The 16,633-nt window shown below is 43.1% G+C and overlaps 1 protein-coding gene across 2 annotated transcripts in view; it reads right to left on the bottom strand.

Moving 5' to 3' along the window:
• The window catches only part of ip6k2b (inositol hexakisphosphate kinase 2b), a 39,843-nt gene extending 23,815 nt beyond the window's left edge, over positions 1 to 16,028 (bottom strand). The window contains exons 1-2 of one of the 2 annotated variants that reach the window (XM_086002065.1): positions 15,920 to 16,002; positions 14,735 to 14,868 (exon numbers count right to left, since the gene is read on the bottom strand). The gene's annotated coding sequence lies outside the window, so the exon portion shown is untranslated. Of the gene's footprint in view, positions 1 to 14,734; positions 14,869 to 15,919 lie in introns of both variants that reach the window. The other variant, XM_086002063.1, reaches the window with a different exon arrangement.
• Between the last annotated feature and the right edge of the window lie 605 nt (positions 16,029 to 16,633).

Raw genomic sequence — 16,633 nt, 5'->3', positions numbered from 1 at the left:
TATGGAATTAAAAACAAGTCAACAACCTTCCCGCCCCACCAAGTCCCAATCATTTTGAAAGATAACGGAACAAGACCCTGTCTGATTTTATGGGAAAGGTGCGTGCATAAAAACAGCACCCCAAGGAATTGGCAAATGATGGATTGGCAAGATGAACCCAGGCATTGTGCACTCATAAAAGGCTACATAGGAATTAAATGATCCAAATGATATTAGTGAAATAAAGAAAGATAGCGGCAGCTGTGGTTAAACTCACTCAATTTCATAATGCACAAAGCAAAGTTGGGTTCTAAGATATAAATTCCATTCAGTCTTAAGAGCTTATGGAGCTAATATCTACAAACTCTACAAAGGGAGAAAACTGGAAGGGAACAGATGATCCATATTGGAGTGCACCCAAGATTTGAAAACCACTTTAAATGCAATGTACGCTTAATACCCATCTCACTCAGCAAACTGTGGGAACTCAAGTGCAACTTAATTCACCATAACGCATTCAGTTCGGAACCCTGTCACTACACTGGATTATCTGTCCACCGAGCTTCAGGACACCAGCTTACTGTCCCCATTAAATGGCAAAAACACAGTGGCATCTCACACCTAAACACATGGGAGATGATAACTTTATTAAACATTATTAATACACGATGTGGGGGGGAAGGGTTATTGTCTTCACTGGAAAACTGCACCAGATTTCGCTCTGCTGCAGGCTAGATAATGTAAAGGAGAATTAAACAGAATAAAACAGCTTTCAAATGGAGTGTGCAACCAATGGACTACTTAAAATTTACATTTAAAATACATAAACTGTAAATAAAAAAAGCTCAAAGAATTTGCCTTTTAACTTCCTTTAAAGGTTTTTCCATACAGAACAACTTGCATTTATATAGCGCCTTTAAAATAGAAAAACGTCCCAAGGCGCTTCACAAGAGCGATCAAATAAAACTTACCACCAAGCCACATAAGGAGATATTTGGACCACTGACCAAAGGTTTGGTCAGAGAGGTAGGTTTTAAGGAGTGTCTTAAAGGAGGAAAGAGAGGCAGAGAGACGGACAGGTTTAGGGCGGGAATTCCAGAGCTTAAGGACTTGGAAGCGAAGGCACGGCCACCAATGGCGGAGTGGTTAAAATCGGCGATGCTCAAGAGGCCAGAATTAGAAGAGTGCAGATATCTCAGAGTTGTGGGGCTGGAGGAGATTACAGAGATAGGGAGGGGCGAGGCAATGGAAGGATTTGAAAACAAGGATGAGAATTTTTAAAAAATCGAGGCGTTGCTTAACCGGGAGCCAATGTAGGTCAGCGAGCACAGGGGTGATGGGCGAGCGGGAGTTGGTGCGAGTTAGGACACGGGCAGCCGAGTTTTGGATGATCTCATGTTTAACATAGAAATGGATGAACTTGAAGTGAGTGTTGTAAAATGAAACAGGACAAATATCTGACAAAAGTTTACACTGGTCCACTGACAAAAAAAACTAAAATTGCATTTGTCCATTCAAATGCTGATGGCAAGACACTGGATTCCATGTAATTTACATACGATACTGATTCAGTGTCCACCCCAGTTTGGCACTCTTTATTAGAGGCAGCCGTTCAGAGAAAAACAGTAATATTTGCGTGGTTTCCCCCTAACTACTACGGCTGCAAATCTGGCATGAAATTTTGGTTAAAGATAATGTTACGGTTTTACTTTTAAAAAAAAAAAATGCCAGATTTCTTTCAGGCAGTCCCAATGACACAACTCAGATGTAGAGAAGAACCACCAAGCTGAACAAGTAACAGCAGCCAAGTAAAATGGCAGCCTTTTAGGCATATGGGATTTGGGCTTCATACATCCACTAAATGATCGGGATTCTAAACTGGTCCACATCCAAGGCAAATGCGTGGGATGGGTTCAGCTCAAGTCATTGTGTTCCAAACATCAATTTGGCAGAACTGGATGTCAGTTTGCGCTACCAAATGGGGATTTTTTTGCAACTTCCACACCCTTGTGTGTGTACAATGAGGTACTGCATTTATAAAAAGTCTGAACAGAAAGCAAAACCTTCATGTATGAGCACAACACTTTGAACAGAAAACACAGAGCATCTGAATTGGTGCAACAAATTCAGTCGTACATTGGTTGATAATCGGGGGGCAGTACTGTGTGGCGGGCGCAGGTTGGTAGAGGACCTTTGTCTTACGGATGTGTAGTGTAAGGCCCATGTTCTCGTACGCTTTGGTGAAGGTGCTGACGATGGTTTGGAGTTCGACCTCAGTGAGCGCAGACGTAAGCGTCGTCTGCATACTGTAATTCGACGACAGAGGATAGGACGACCTTGGATCTGGACTGGAGGCGACGGAGGCCAAATCCATTGGCAGGATAGGCGCACCAACGTCAGTGTTCTTGCTCAGGCCAACATCCCCAGCATTTAAGCTTTGACCACGCTCAATCAGCTCCGATGAACGGGTCACATTGTCCGCATGCCCGATATGAGACTCCCAAAACAAGCGCTCTACTCGGAGCTCCGGCACGGCAAGAGAGCCCCAGGTGGGCAGAGGAAACGCTTCAAGGACACCCTCAAAGCCTCCTTGAAAAAGTGCAACATCCCCACCGACACCTGGGAATCCCTGGCCCAAGACCGCACAAAGTGGAGGAGAAGCATCCGGGAAGGCACCGAACACCTCGAGTCTCTTCTCCGGGAGCAAGCGGAAGCCAAGCGCAAACAGTGGAAGGAGCGCACGTCAACCCAAACACCCCACCCACCCGCCCCTTCAACCACCATTTGCCCCACCTGTGACAGCGACTGTAGGTCCCGCATTGGGAACTCATTTTTAATGTGGAAGCAAGTCATTCTTGGTTCCGAGGGACTGCCTAAGAAGACGACGACATTGCAATCTGTAAGAGTGTGGCTCAACCAATGGTCTAGTGGACCAGCACAGCTTCTGATCCTTAAGTGGCATTCTTAGGTACTCAAGAATTAAAATAAAATTCCAGAACTTCAAAAACAAGGCATTGAAAATTGACATTAGAAACACACAAGGATTTCAATGGGGATTGGAAAGTTTTCATGACAGATCGAATCTAATATTAGAAGTTTCCATGCTAATCCAGACTTCATTCATGTATGGCGTCAAGTATAGCATCCAATTTCTAAACATAGAACTTTGCAGCTATTGAAAGTTCAACAGTATCTATTTACAGTATCTCATGAATATTTGGTCACCCATTCTTCACATTTAAAGGCTCAATTTTATTTACAATGCAACAGAACATTCTCTTCATCTCAAAAAGGTCCATAAACATTCCTGCTCTTAAAAGCATATTTCCCTGCCTCTGCTCCATTACCAGAGGGTTTAAGTGCAGTACTAAATATAGAGTTACCCACATCATTCCATTTGCAAACAGGACAGAACTTTAGGAAACAGGCTAGATCATATTTTTTTCCCCATGCGCTGTAATATGTAGCTTACATTTTAGACATGCTGAAAGGCCAAGTACATCATTCTGACCATTTCACTTTCTATGTCATAGCAGTCCTTGTCAAAGCTAAGTAACCACAGATGCAATAAAACTTTGCTGTTCTTGCTTAAAACCCAACAAGGCATTTACAATAGACTCTGCAGTACTATTGGTCAGCATTTGTTTTCAAGTAGTTGGTGATTAGGAACCATATCACTTGCAAGTCATTGTGATTAGAGTAATGCCTACACAATCACCTAATCATTTTATCACTGTCTGAGTTAAACAAGGTGGTAATTTATCTTTGTGCATTACAGTCCAGGGCCATGTTCAACTAATAAATCATGTTTTATGAAAACTAATAGATCAAAGAAAGATCCATCACAGCCACCGGTTGTGCAATTCTGGAACTTTCTCTATACCTTCACGCTTTACTAGAGGTTACTCTCAGTATTTGTAATCATTGGAGATTTAATAAATAATAACTTAGTCAGTTACTATAATGCAACACAAAATGCACAATAGTCTAAATCTGCTGCTTCATGTTATGATCCAAAGACTAACCTTGCAATGTTATGGAGGCAACTATTTTTTTTTAAACTCCCATATAATCAGGTGCAACCAGGCACAAAGACAGGTACAGGAAACTTTGTGTTATCCGGAGGCGAACCGTCTGGCAAGCTCGAGCCACTGGCAAAAATCAGGAGCCGTCTTTTATTCTTTTCATTTCTTTTCTTTTTTTGAACAGTCAAGCTCTGCAACGTCTGTAGCTAAGCAACAGCTTCAGCTAGAGACGCTTGCCGACTGTTTAGAGGCTGTTGCTAAGCAACAGGGTTAGTTGATTCATACGGAGATGAGTGCACGGCAGTTTTGAGGGAACGGCAGCAGCTCGGTCCCGTCGGTGCCGGATAGCACAAAGTTTCCTGTACCACACAATTTTAAAAACAGTATCGTCAGATATTTTACTTGGGTCTTTTATGTTGCTAGGCTAACCAAGATCAAGAAACATATGCCCTTATTATGTACGCAAAATAATCTAAAATGCCATGGTGACCAAAGTAATTGTCATCGGGGATTCATGTCTCAGGTTTGTTACTCAGAGCTTCCTCTGGGAGCAAGAATCACATTATAAAAATGAAGTGCCTAATTAATAATGCTCTGAAGAGATTTTACAGCAGCTTTATTCGTATATTACAATATGCATCACCTCCCAAGTGTAAAATCCCATCACTTCTCACTATAAATTGCTATTGTTCTGAAGAATTGTTACTTGAAATATCACTGGAATAGAACACAAGATACCTAATAAATCACCCTATCACTTTGGTTTTAGTGCTGCTTTGAGACTTTCAACCAAGTCACTAAAGGCATGTCCAAAAAGTACAAAGTTTGACTTCATAATTTGTTTTATGAAATATAGCATGAAAGATTTAAACAAACATCTATTTTTCTGGTTCTGCTTCTACACAGTAGAATTGATCCAAGTTCACGGCAAGCAGTTCAGGCAAAAAACACATCCTTTACTAAATATGAAACTTCAAATAAATATGCAAGTTTCAGTTTCCTTTTTAGGCAAATTCAGGTCTTCTCCTTGCTGCTGAATATCTTTGTTTTGCAATAGCTAGGATTTAGAGTGGGTATGGATTTTTCTTTTTAAAACAAGCTTTAAAAAGCTTGTAACATTTTAACAGGCAAACATACATCAATCCAGTTTCAAGGAAAGGTTTCGGCTGCAAATTACTACCACAGATCGTGAAAAGTTTGAATCATAAATTACAGTCCATCAAGCTACAAATTTCTTCACAAACAACTTAAGTCACTGAAACCATCAGAACTAGCACCAGAAACTACTGCACACACATTCAAATCTCATTTTACAGAAGGCAGCTGAAAGAACTGAAACAAATGTCAGTCGTACTCGTAGCAATTAGCTGGACAACTGACGTGCTGTCTGAAGAATGGAATCCAGCTCAGCTGCAGTTCGCTCAATGTGACTATGTGCTACTGTGAAACACTAAATGTCTCTGCATGTTGGTGGTATTTAAGAATTAATGTACCCAGTCAGATTAAATTACTTTCCCATTTCATTTATTTTGGATCAGTGCAACCGTCAGACAATCAAAGTCAAGAAGGGTATCACAAGGCTAACAACTTTTATTCGTTTATGGGATGTGGGCGTCGCTGACAAGGCCAGCCTTTATTGCCCATCCCTAATTGCCCTTGAGAAGGTGGTGGTGAGCCGCCACCTTGAACCGCTGCAGTCCGTGTGGTGAAGGTACTCCCACAGTGCTGTTAGGGAGGGAGTTCCAGGATTTTGACCCAGTGACGATGAAGGATCGGCGATATACTTCTAACTCAGGATGGTGCGTGACTTGGAGGGGAACTTGGAGGTGCAGCACGGTGACATAGTGGTTAGCACTGTTGCCTCACAGCGCCAGGGACCCGGGTTCAAATCCGGCCTCGGGCGACTGTCTGTGTGGAGTTTGCACATTCTCCCCGTGTTTGCGTGGGTTTCCTCCGGGTGCTCCAGTTTCCTCCCACAGTCCAAAGATGTGCGGGTTAGGTTGATTGGCCATGATTAAAATTGACCCTTAGTGTTAGGGGGGATTAAATACGTGGGGTTATGGGGATAGGGCTTGGGTGGGATGGCTGTCGGTGTAGGGACCGGGTGCTAGGGTTTGGATGATCAGCCATGATCTCGTTGAATGGCGGAGCAGGCTTGAAGGGCCGAATGGCCTACTCCTGCTCCTATCTTCTATCTATGTTTCTATGTGATGGTGTTCCCATGCGCCTGCTGCCCTTGTCCTTCTAGGTGGAAGAGGTCGCGGGTTTGGGAGGTGCTGCCGAAGAAGCCTTGGCGAGTTGCTGCAGTGCATCTTGTAGATGGTACACACTGCAGCCACGGGGTGGTGGAGGGAGTGAATTTTGAAGGTGGTGGATGGGGTGCCAATCAAGTGAGCTACTTTGTCCTGGATGGTGTCGAGCTTGTTGAGTGTTGTTGGAGCTGCACTCATCCAGGCAAGTGGAGAGTATTCCATCACAGTCCTTACTTGTGCCTTGCAGATGGTGGAAAGGCTTTGGGGAGTCAGGAGGTGAGACACTCGCTGCAGAATACCTAGCCTCTGACGTGCTCTTGCTGTCACAGTATTTATGTGGTTTGTCCAGTTAAGTTTCTGGTCAATGGTGACCCCCCCAGGATGTTGATGGTGGGGGATTCGGCGATGGTAATGCCGTTGAATATTATGGGGCGGTGGTTAGACTCTCGCTTGTTGGAGATAAAATAAGCAAGACCACAGGTCTAGATATTAAGCTGAAAGTCTAGGATTTCAGGCTGTGGGATTCTCCTAATCTGATACATATGCAGTGATGAGCACATGCCTGAGCCAAACTATAGTGCCTTTTAGTCCATGTATGGGAATGGGGAAAGAGGAAAAGCAGCATTGATTTAAAGTACCTTTTGCATATCCCATAGCATTTTTCTTCTCACACCACCCCCAAGGTCAGGGTGGGGCACCCACGTGCAGTACCTCCAGTAGCACTGATATTACAATGCCATAAAGTTTCAAGATAAATCAAATAGCAACCAATAAAACACGTCATTTAATGGTACATTGGTTCACAGGTTAAATTGGGAACTCATTAACCTAAAATGGTATAGAAGGTGCACTTAAAAGCTCCCTTATTTCCACAATCCTTCACCAACCTCTAAATCATGATGCACCATATTATTCAAATTATTGAAGTTTTCATTGTTCAGCACTGCTCTGCATATTGTTAATCTAATTTTAATTGGCGGGGGGGGAAAGAGGGGAGACTAACTTGCAAATAGTTTTTTGAACTGATGCGCTCTTAATTTAAATTCGGTTACAGTATAAATTTGCTGGAATTCAATTGCCCAAAAAGTGGAAGATTTTACTACAAAGATGAAAATAAGGGAAGCTGTTAAGTTACAGGACTTCAAATATAGCTGAAAATTTAACACAACCACAAGTGGGGAATTCAAACTCTCCAGATGAGGTAACCGTTCAAGTTCTACGCAGATGCCAGCTGCAACTCTGACACGGTCAGAGCGATAAAACAGCAGCACTTCCTCCTGCTTCGGTTACTGTGTTGTGCCCACAAATCCATTTTGAACAAGAAAAGTCCCTAACATTTGACCAAAGAACCATCAAGGCAGCTTGGGGCTGGAGATATGCGGCCAGGAGATGTAATTTAACAACTTACATTTATCTAACTAGCACCTTTAATTTAGACAAAGATCCCAAGGCACTTCACAGAGGCCAAGTCAGACACAAATGGATGCCGAGCCAAAGGAGGAGATTTTAGGAGGGGCGATCAAAGGCTTGGTAAGAGATGGGTTTTAAAGGAGGAGGTGGTGAAGAGACAGAGGGGTATATGGAATTCCAGGATAGGGCTTAGACAGCTGCAGATCTGGGCGCCAATGAAGGAAGTGGGATGCACAAAAGGCAAGAGTCAGAGGCACGGAGAGTTTTTGGGGGGGGGGGGGGGTGGCAGGGGGAAGTTATGGTCTGGAGGAGGTTACAGAGATAGGATGGGGCACGAAAGCATTTGAATCAGAGAATGAAAATTTCAAATTCAAGGCATTGAAGGGGCCAGGAGTCAATGCAGGTCATTAAGGACAGGATGACAGGTAAGCGGGACAGGATACTGGTAAGAGTTTTGTATGAGCTAAATTTTACAGACAATGGAGAATGGGAGGCCAGCCAGACAGGAATAAATCGATCTGGAGGTGACGAACGTTATGGATGAAGATGGAATCGGTGGTGAGGGTACAGAGTTTGTGGTGGGAACCAAGATGATGGCTTCAGTCTTTGACGTTTTAACTGGAGGAAATTGCAGCTCATTCATGACTGGATATCACAAGCAGTCTGACAACACAAGAGGCATGGAGGGATCGAGAGAGGTGGTGAAAAGGTAGAGCTGGACGCTGCCAACATGCGTTAGGAAGCTAGCACCATGTCTGCGGATGGGGTTGCCAAGAGCAACAGATAGATGAGGAACAGGAGGGGGCCCCCAAAGATGGATTCTTAGGAAACCCCGGAGGTCATGGTACAGGGGCGATAAGAGAAGCTATCGCTGGAGATGGAATAGTAAGAGTGGAGCCAAGCGAAGACAATCTCACTGAACTGGACAACGGAGGAAAGGCACTGGAGGTAGATGGCGGGGTCGACTGTGTCAAAGGCTGTAGAGCTACATTGTGATTTGAATCACTCGGTCTTGTGACAGCCAGCTTTACTCAACCCAAGCTCCTTGGTTTCTAATAAAACTCCTGAATAATAGCACCAACAACTAGACAACTTTCCCAGTACAGCTGAAAAAAATGCCTCATTATGATAGCAAGAATATAGAGTTTGTGTAAGAAGTCTGAAAACTGGTAATCTCCAAATAGTCTTTTACAATGAACTGGATTATCAGGCGATATACATTGCCTGGACTAATATTTTCAATACTACTAACAATCCATTAAATAATTTGTACCCTACTATAACCCCATTTCCCAGGTACCTGTAGTACAGTACGAGAAGGGATAGTGATGCCAAGTTTTGTTTTGAAAAAATATATAGTTTGGGGGAATACAACTCATTTCAGTATTCAACAAAACATTCTGTTCTTATAGTTTTGGTATGGCCAACATCAAGCAAACATCGTCATGCCACATAGCCAACAAGGCATACCAAATGAAAAACAGTGATCATTCACTGCTTAATTGGACTTGGTGAAAATACACTAAACTTCCATATGGCGAAGCGTCAGCTTGGGTCAATGGTAGCAATCTCACCTCAGAAGTAAAAGGTCATGGGTTAAGCCCCTTTTGAGGACTAGAGCATACAAACTAAGGTGATATTTCAATGCAGCATTGTCAGAGATGCTGAATTTTGGATGCGATATTAAATGGAGCCCCCCCCCCCCCCCCCAAACCTGCTCAGGTAGATGTAAAAGATCCCAAGGCATCATTCGAAGAAAAGGAGGCAATTCTCGCAATGTCCTGGCCAATATACTGGAACATTCGCGATGCTGAGGACATCGCGGATAGCACGTTTAGGGAGTTGGTCACACCACAGGTAAAGGCTGCACAGGCAGGAAGGGAATGGGTGACCACCAGGCAGAGTAGTAGTTGCAGGCAGGTAGTGCAGGGGTCCCCTGTGGCCATCCCCCTCTCAAACAGATATAGCACTTTGGATATTGTTGAGGGAGAAGGCAGCAGCAGCCAACTTCCTGCTGCACAGGACGAGAGGAAAAAGAGTGGGAGAGCTATAGTGATAGGGGATTCTACTGTAAGGGGAATAGATAGGCGTTTCTGCGGCCACAAACGAGACTCCAGGATGGTATGTTGCCTCCCTGGTGCAAGGGTCAAGGATGTCTCGGGGCGGCTGCAGGGCATTCTGGAGGGGGACGTTGAACAGCCAGTTGTCATGGTGCATATAGGTACCAATGATATCGGTAAAAAACAGGACGAGGTCCTAAAAGCTGAATATAGGGAGTTAGGAGGTAAATTAAAAAATAGGATCTCAAAAGGTAGTAATCTCAGGATTGCTACCAGTGCCACGTGCTAGTCAGAGGAGAAATGGAAGGATATTTCAGATGAATACGTGGTTAGAGAAAGGTGCAAGGGGGGGGTGGATTCAAATTCCTGGGACATTGGAACCGGTTCTGGGGGAGGTGGGACCAGTACAAACTGGACGGTTTGCACCTGGGCGGGACGGGAACCGATGTCCTAGGGGGGAGTGTTTGCTAGTGCTGTTGGGGAGGGTTTAAACTAAAATGGCAGAGGGTTGGGAACCTGTGCAGGGAGACAGAGGAAAGGGAAGCAAGGATAGAAGCAAAAGACAGGAAGGTGAAAAGTGTGGAAGGCAGAGAAATCAAGGGTGTAAATCAAACAGGGTTACAGTAAATAATAATTCTAAACGGACTAAGAGTGTAAAAAAAAAACAAGCCTGAAGTCTTTGTGTTTTAATGCGAGGAGCATTCGTAATAAGGTGGATGAATTAGTTGCGCAAATAGATGTAAACGAATATGATGTAATTGGAATTACGGAGGCATGGCTCCAGGGTGACCAAGGCTGAGAATTCAACATCCAGGGTTATTCAATATTCAGGAAGGACAGGCAAAAAGGAAAAGGAGCTGGGGTAGCATTGCTGGTTAAAGAGATTAACACAATAGTAAGAAAGGATATTAGCTCTGACGATGTGGAATCTGTATGGGTAGAGCTGAGAAATACCAAGGGGCAGAAAACGTTAGTGGGAGTTGTATACAGACCCCCAAACAGTAATGCTGAGGTTGGGGGTGGCATTAAACGGGAAATTAGAGACGCGTGCAATAAGGGCACAGCAGTTATCATGGGTGACTTTAATCTACACATAGATTGGGCTAACCAAATTAGTAACAATACTGTGGAGGAGGAATTTCTAGAATGTATACGGGATGGTTTCCTGGACCAATATGTCAACGAACCAGCTAGAGATCAGGCCATCTTAGACTGGGTATTATGGAATGAGAAAGGATTAATTAGCAATGTTTTTGTGCGAGGCCCCTTGGGGAAGAGCGATCATAATGATAGAATTCTTCATTAAGATGGAGAGTGAAGTAGTTGACTCAGAGACTAGGGTCCTGAATTTAAATAAAGGAAACTACGATGGTATGAGGCACGAGTTGGCGAGGATGGATTGGGGAACGTTACTTAAAGGGTCGACAGTGGATATGCAATGGCAAACATTTAAAGATCGCATGGATGAACTACAGAATTTGTTCATCCCTGTTTGGCATAAAAATAAAACAAAAAAGGTGACTCAACCGTGGCTAACAAGGGAAATTAGGGATAGCATAAGATCCAAGGAGAGGACATATAAATTGGCCAGAAAAAGTAGCAAACTTGAGGATTGGGAGTAGTTTAGGATTCAGCAAAAGAGGACAAAGGGATTAATTAAGAGGGGGAAAATAGAATGAGAGTAAGCTTGCAGGGAACATAAAAACTGACTGTAAAAGCTTCTATAGATATGTGAAGAGAAAAAGATTGAAGTCAAGCGTAGGTCCCTTGCAGTCAGAATCAGGGGAATTTATAATAGGGAACAAAGAAATAGCAGACCAATTAAATACATACTTTGGTTCTGTCTTCACAAAGGAGGATACAAATAACCTTCCAGAGATGTCGGGGAACATAGGGTCTGATGAGAGGGAGGAATTGAATGAAATCAGTATTTGTAGGGAAATAGTTAGGGAAATTGGCGGCATTGAAGGCCGATAAATCCCATGGGCCTGATAATCTACATCCTAGGGTATTTAAGGAAGTGGCCCTAAAAATAGTAGATGCATTGCTGGTCATCTTCCAAAATTCTATAGACTCTGGAATAGTTCCCATGGATTGGAGCATAACTAATGTTACCCCACTATTTAAAAAAGGTGGTAGAGAGAAAACGGGGAATTATAGACCGGTAAGCCGGACATCAGTAGTGACAGGATCGGACAAAGTCAACATGGATTTACAAAAGGTAAATCATGCTTGACTAATCAATTGGAATTTTTTGAGGATGTAACTGGTAGAATAGATAAGGGAGAACCATTGGATGTGGTGTATTTGGACTTTCAGAAGGCTTTTGATAAGGTCCCGCATAAGAGATTGGCGTGCAAAGTTGGAATAAGCAGGTCTTTTTCCGAGTGGCAGGCAGTGACTCGTGGGGTACCGCAGGGATCGGTCCTAGGACCCCAGCTATTTCTATATATAAAATATAATATATATATATAATACATTATCTAGACGAAGGAACTAGATGTAATATCTCCAAGTTTGCAGACGACACAAAGCTGGGTGGGCGTGTGTGTTGTGAGGAGGAGGCAGAGAAACTCCAGGATGATTTGGACAGGCTGGGTGATTGGGCAGATGCAGTATAATGTGGATAAATGCGAGGCTATCCACTTGGTGGCAAAAAACAGGAAGACAGATTATCTGAACAGCAATAGATTGGGAAAAGGGGAAGTGCAACGAGACCTGGGTGTCCTTGTGCACCAGTCGCTGAAGGTAAGCATGCAGGTGCAGCAGGCGGTTAAGAAGGCAAATGGTATGTTGGCCTTCATAGCGAGAGGATTCGAGTACAGGGGCAAGGATGTCTTGCTGCAGTTGTACAGGGCCTTGGTGAGACCACATCTTGAGTATTGTGTGCAGTTTTGGTCGCCTTATCTGAGAAAGGATGTTCTTGCCATGGAGGGAGTGCAGCGAAGATTCACCAGACTGATACCTGGGATGGCAGGAATGACGTATGAGGAGAGATTGGGTCGATTAGGCTTATATTCGCTGGAGTTTAGAAGAATGAGAGGGGATCTCATTGAAACTTATAAAATTCTAACAGGACTAGACAGACTAGATGCAGGAAGGATGTTCCCGATGGTGGGGGAGTCCAGAACCAGGGGTCACAGTCCAAGGATAAGGGGTAAGCCATTTAGGATTGAGATGAGGAGAAATTTCTTCACCCAGAGTGGTGAACCTGTGGAATTCTCTAGCACACAAGGCAGTTGAGGCTAACTTATTAAATATATTCAAGGAGTTAGATATATTTCTTAAGGCTAAGGGGATCAAGGGATATGGGGAGAAAGCAGGGACAGGGTACGGAGTTTGGATGATCAGCCATGAACTCATTAAATGGCAGAACAGGCTCAAGGGGCCGAATGGACTACTCCTGCTCCTATCTTTCTAATATCTTTCCGTCAACCAACACTATCAAAGCAGATTAAATGTGAAGTGCTCTGCAATGTCCTGTAAGTAAGTGCAAGTTCATCTAAAAACAAATGGTACTCTCCTGGATTTTGTTCTATTTTAAAATTTATTGAATCAACCGAGTATTTAAACGCAGGATTGTTCAGCTTCCCTAAAATCACCATTACAGGTCATCAAAAGTTAGAGAGAATGTAATATTACTTCTTCAGCTTTAAGCTTACCTTAATTCCCTCCCCTGCAAAAGATAACCTGCCTCAGATCTTCCACTGTTAGTGCCAATGTAACTCCACACTGACTGGATAGATTATACTTACTGCAAAAAAGTTCAGATACAATTTCTGTTCCATAGCTATCATATTCAGTCAGGGTTAATGTGTTAATCTTAATAGAGAGAGCCATCCCAAGTCAACTTATGAGCTAGGGGCCGGAGGAGCACCTTAACAAGGTACGAGCTGAGTTTTCAATTTCCACCTAAAAACCAGGAGGATCAGATAGTGACACTGGAAATGTAACTAGCCAAGGGACTAGTGAATGCACTGCAAGACCAGAAGATGCTCATTGCACTCACGAATGAAGCATCTTGTACTGAATTTTTTTTTTAGAAAATGCACCCAAATCTCAGTATAATTGCCACTAGACTCGTAAAACATATTGGGGCCTAACATGCCAATAACGGTAGCAGTGCACCCACAACAGGCGTTAGTTCCTTACTAAGAGAGACAGATCTTTATCTATAAAGAATCTGCTTTTATATTTGCATTTTTTGATGTCTTCAGGGCAAACCAAAGTCAGAGCCAATGAATTACTCCAAATATAGCCCCACCATTATTTTGGCAAAAATGGCAGCTAATTTGTACATAGTAAGCTCCCACAAACAGAATGAGTGACCAAATAATTGGGATCCTTTTTTTGTGCAGTTGGTTGAAGCAGGAATGGTGCCCTTCAGCAAACAGTGCCATGGGACCTTTAACGAGGCTTCTGTTTAACATGCCGACATGAAGTGCCGGCCTAGTGTTCAAGTGCACAGTGGGGGCTTGTAACCCACAACTTTCCGACTACGAGCCAAGCAGACACTTTTACAAAGTCAGAATCTCTCTGCAGTTCAGGAACATTAGGTATTTCATTAGCATGAAATAGACTGTCAAACCTGATGAATTATGAGGGAAATTGATTAACAAATGCAATCAGAGAAAACAAGAGGAACAAAAGCAAGTAATTCAGGTCAGGCAATGACTCTCACCCAGGCAGCAAACTCAGGACATGATGCTTTTCCGAAATCCTAGTGATGATCTTACAACTTACACTGACAAGTCATGATCACTATACTTAATAAACTGTGCTTTTCATATGATCATTATGCACCTGCAAAGGGCACGTGAATTTTTATGAATCATCACAGTATTTCTTCACGTTGTCCCCTATCCTGAAGAGATCAGGACTAAGGCCAACTCACCGACTATGCACTGTGGAGAAACAAAGTAAGCACTTCATTTACCACTGGTAAAATAATGGGCATTTAAGAACATTTCAAAAAAAAGGACCAGCACAAAATAATTTGGTTGCTGACCGTGGACCCACGCAGGACACAAGCACATGCACAGCAGGCGGTGAATTAGGAAACTCGCTCAGCAAGCTATTCCAACATTGGGTGTGTAATGGGGGCCAGTTACTGTTACGAAGCTCCCGTCAGAAACAAGAACCCTGTAAGAGAGTTGCATTATTGATTAGTCAAAGCAGCAAAAACAATAAATCTAAATTTTGAAAAGAGTAATGCTCTCCAAACTGGCAGGGCAGACCAAGATTGTCATATTTAAATCACACCGCAAGATAATGGGGAATTGGGTAAATTAGATCCTAAACTCATCCTGTGTTTACTGCTATAGATTAAAGACCTTACTAAGAGGGAAAGTGCTAAATCAAACACTTGTTTTCTCATACTACTGGATGTATTGCAGAACCCAGCTCTACATTAAAATACGCATTTGGCATACAAGATTTCAATCATTCTTCAGATGGCTATCTAAGAAAAGGGGCAGCTTATCAGCAGCTTTACCTTCCTAATAGACAATGACATATAGTCATTAAAATTATAACTAAACTGTAGATAAAAATATTTCCAGTGAAGGTAAATTAGTAAAAGATCTATTTAAATCCAATTGATTGGATTCTGATAAATTACATTCATCTGGTCATTCATTGTTCAATTATATATATATATATATATACACCAAAAAGCAGGAATATCCAGTGACTATAAATTGGTAAAAGATCTATTTAAATCCAACTGATTGTAATTTATCAGAATCCAGTCATCTGGTCATTCATTGTTCAATTATATATTTCTTTTAAAGCAGGAACACATAAAAATAGAGGCAAGAACGATCTTGGAGGAGACAATTTAAACAAGGGCACCGTCACAGGCAGGAAATGAGACTTGAAACAGCCTTTCCTTAAAATTAAATATATATATATTGTATATACACATACACACACAAAATAAAACACGGAATTTAACTCGAACAAGGGGAACATTTATATATTTTAAACAGATATGGAGGCGCTCTTACTCCCCAAGTCACTAAGCAACCAGAGGAATGAAGCAGAGAGCCTCGCCTCAGAGATGCTGCAGGAAATAAATGATGATTTTTTAAAACCTCGATATTTAGGATGAGTGAGTTTATATTTACCCGGGGTGTTGTGTAATTTGTTGGATGTGTGTTTTTTTTAAAAAAGAGAGAGATAATCTCCTTACCCGCGTTAAGACGCCTTTCTTTATTTTCTCCTCGCTCGCCGCTTCTTTCTTTGTTCTCTGACGCTATAAAATGGCGGCCGCCTCTTCCCGGTGACAACAAGCACTGCGGGCCGAGGGGGGAGGGGCCAGCGCCCAGCGCCCACTGCCCCGCCCACCTTTAACTCTCCCATTGGCTGGCCGTCTGGACCCCCCAAATTACACCCCGCCCCTCTCTCGCTCGCCCCAGCAACAGCCCTCCGATTGGTCAGAGGCCCTCACCCTACCCCCACGCCCATTGGTTGCCGCGGGAAAGAGCAGACGTCATTGTTGTCAACGTTTTTTTTTGAACGACAGAATTTTTTTCCCCCCTCCCCCCACCCAAGAATATTTATTTATAGCACCTAACCTTCCAATTTCCTACTATCTGCTGTTTAAAGGAATAGAATTTCTCTTTTACAATCAACAGTTAATGTTTCTCCCCCAATAGGTGCAGATTTTTCAACATCCCTTGTATTTTGCTGTTAGGAAAGACAAAGAAAAGACTTGCATTCATATAGCGCCTTCCACGACCACCTCCACTGCACATCCCGAAGCGCTTTACAGCCGACGAAGTACTTCTTGAGGCGCGGTCGCTGTTTGTGATGCAGGAAAACGCGGCAGCCGATTTGCGCACAGCAAGCTCCCACCAACAGCAATGTGATAAAGCACTGGAGAGGTACCACCAACGCTGCCTCC

Source organism: Somniosus microcephalus, chromosome 11, assembly GCF_052327205.1.
Source record: "Somniosus microcephalus isolate GS21.2 chromosome 11, FLI_Smic_1.0, whole genome shotgun sequence".
NCBI classification, from domain to species: Eukaryota; Metazoa; Chordata; class Chondrichthyes; order Squaliformes; family Somniosidae; genus Somniosus; species Somniosus microcephalus.
Note: the sequence above shows the minus strand (reverse complement) of the source record. Positions and strands in the feature narration are given on the sequence as shown.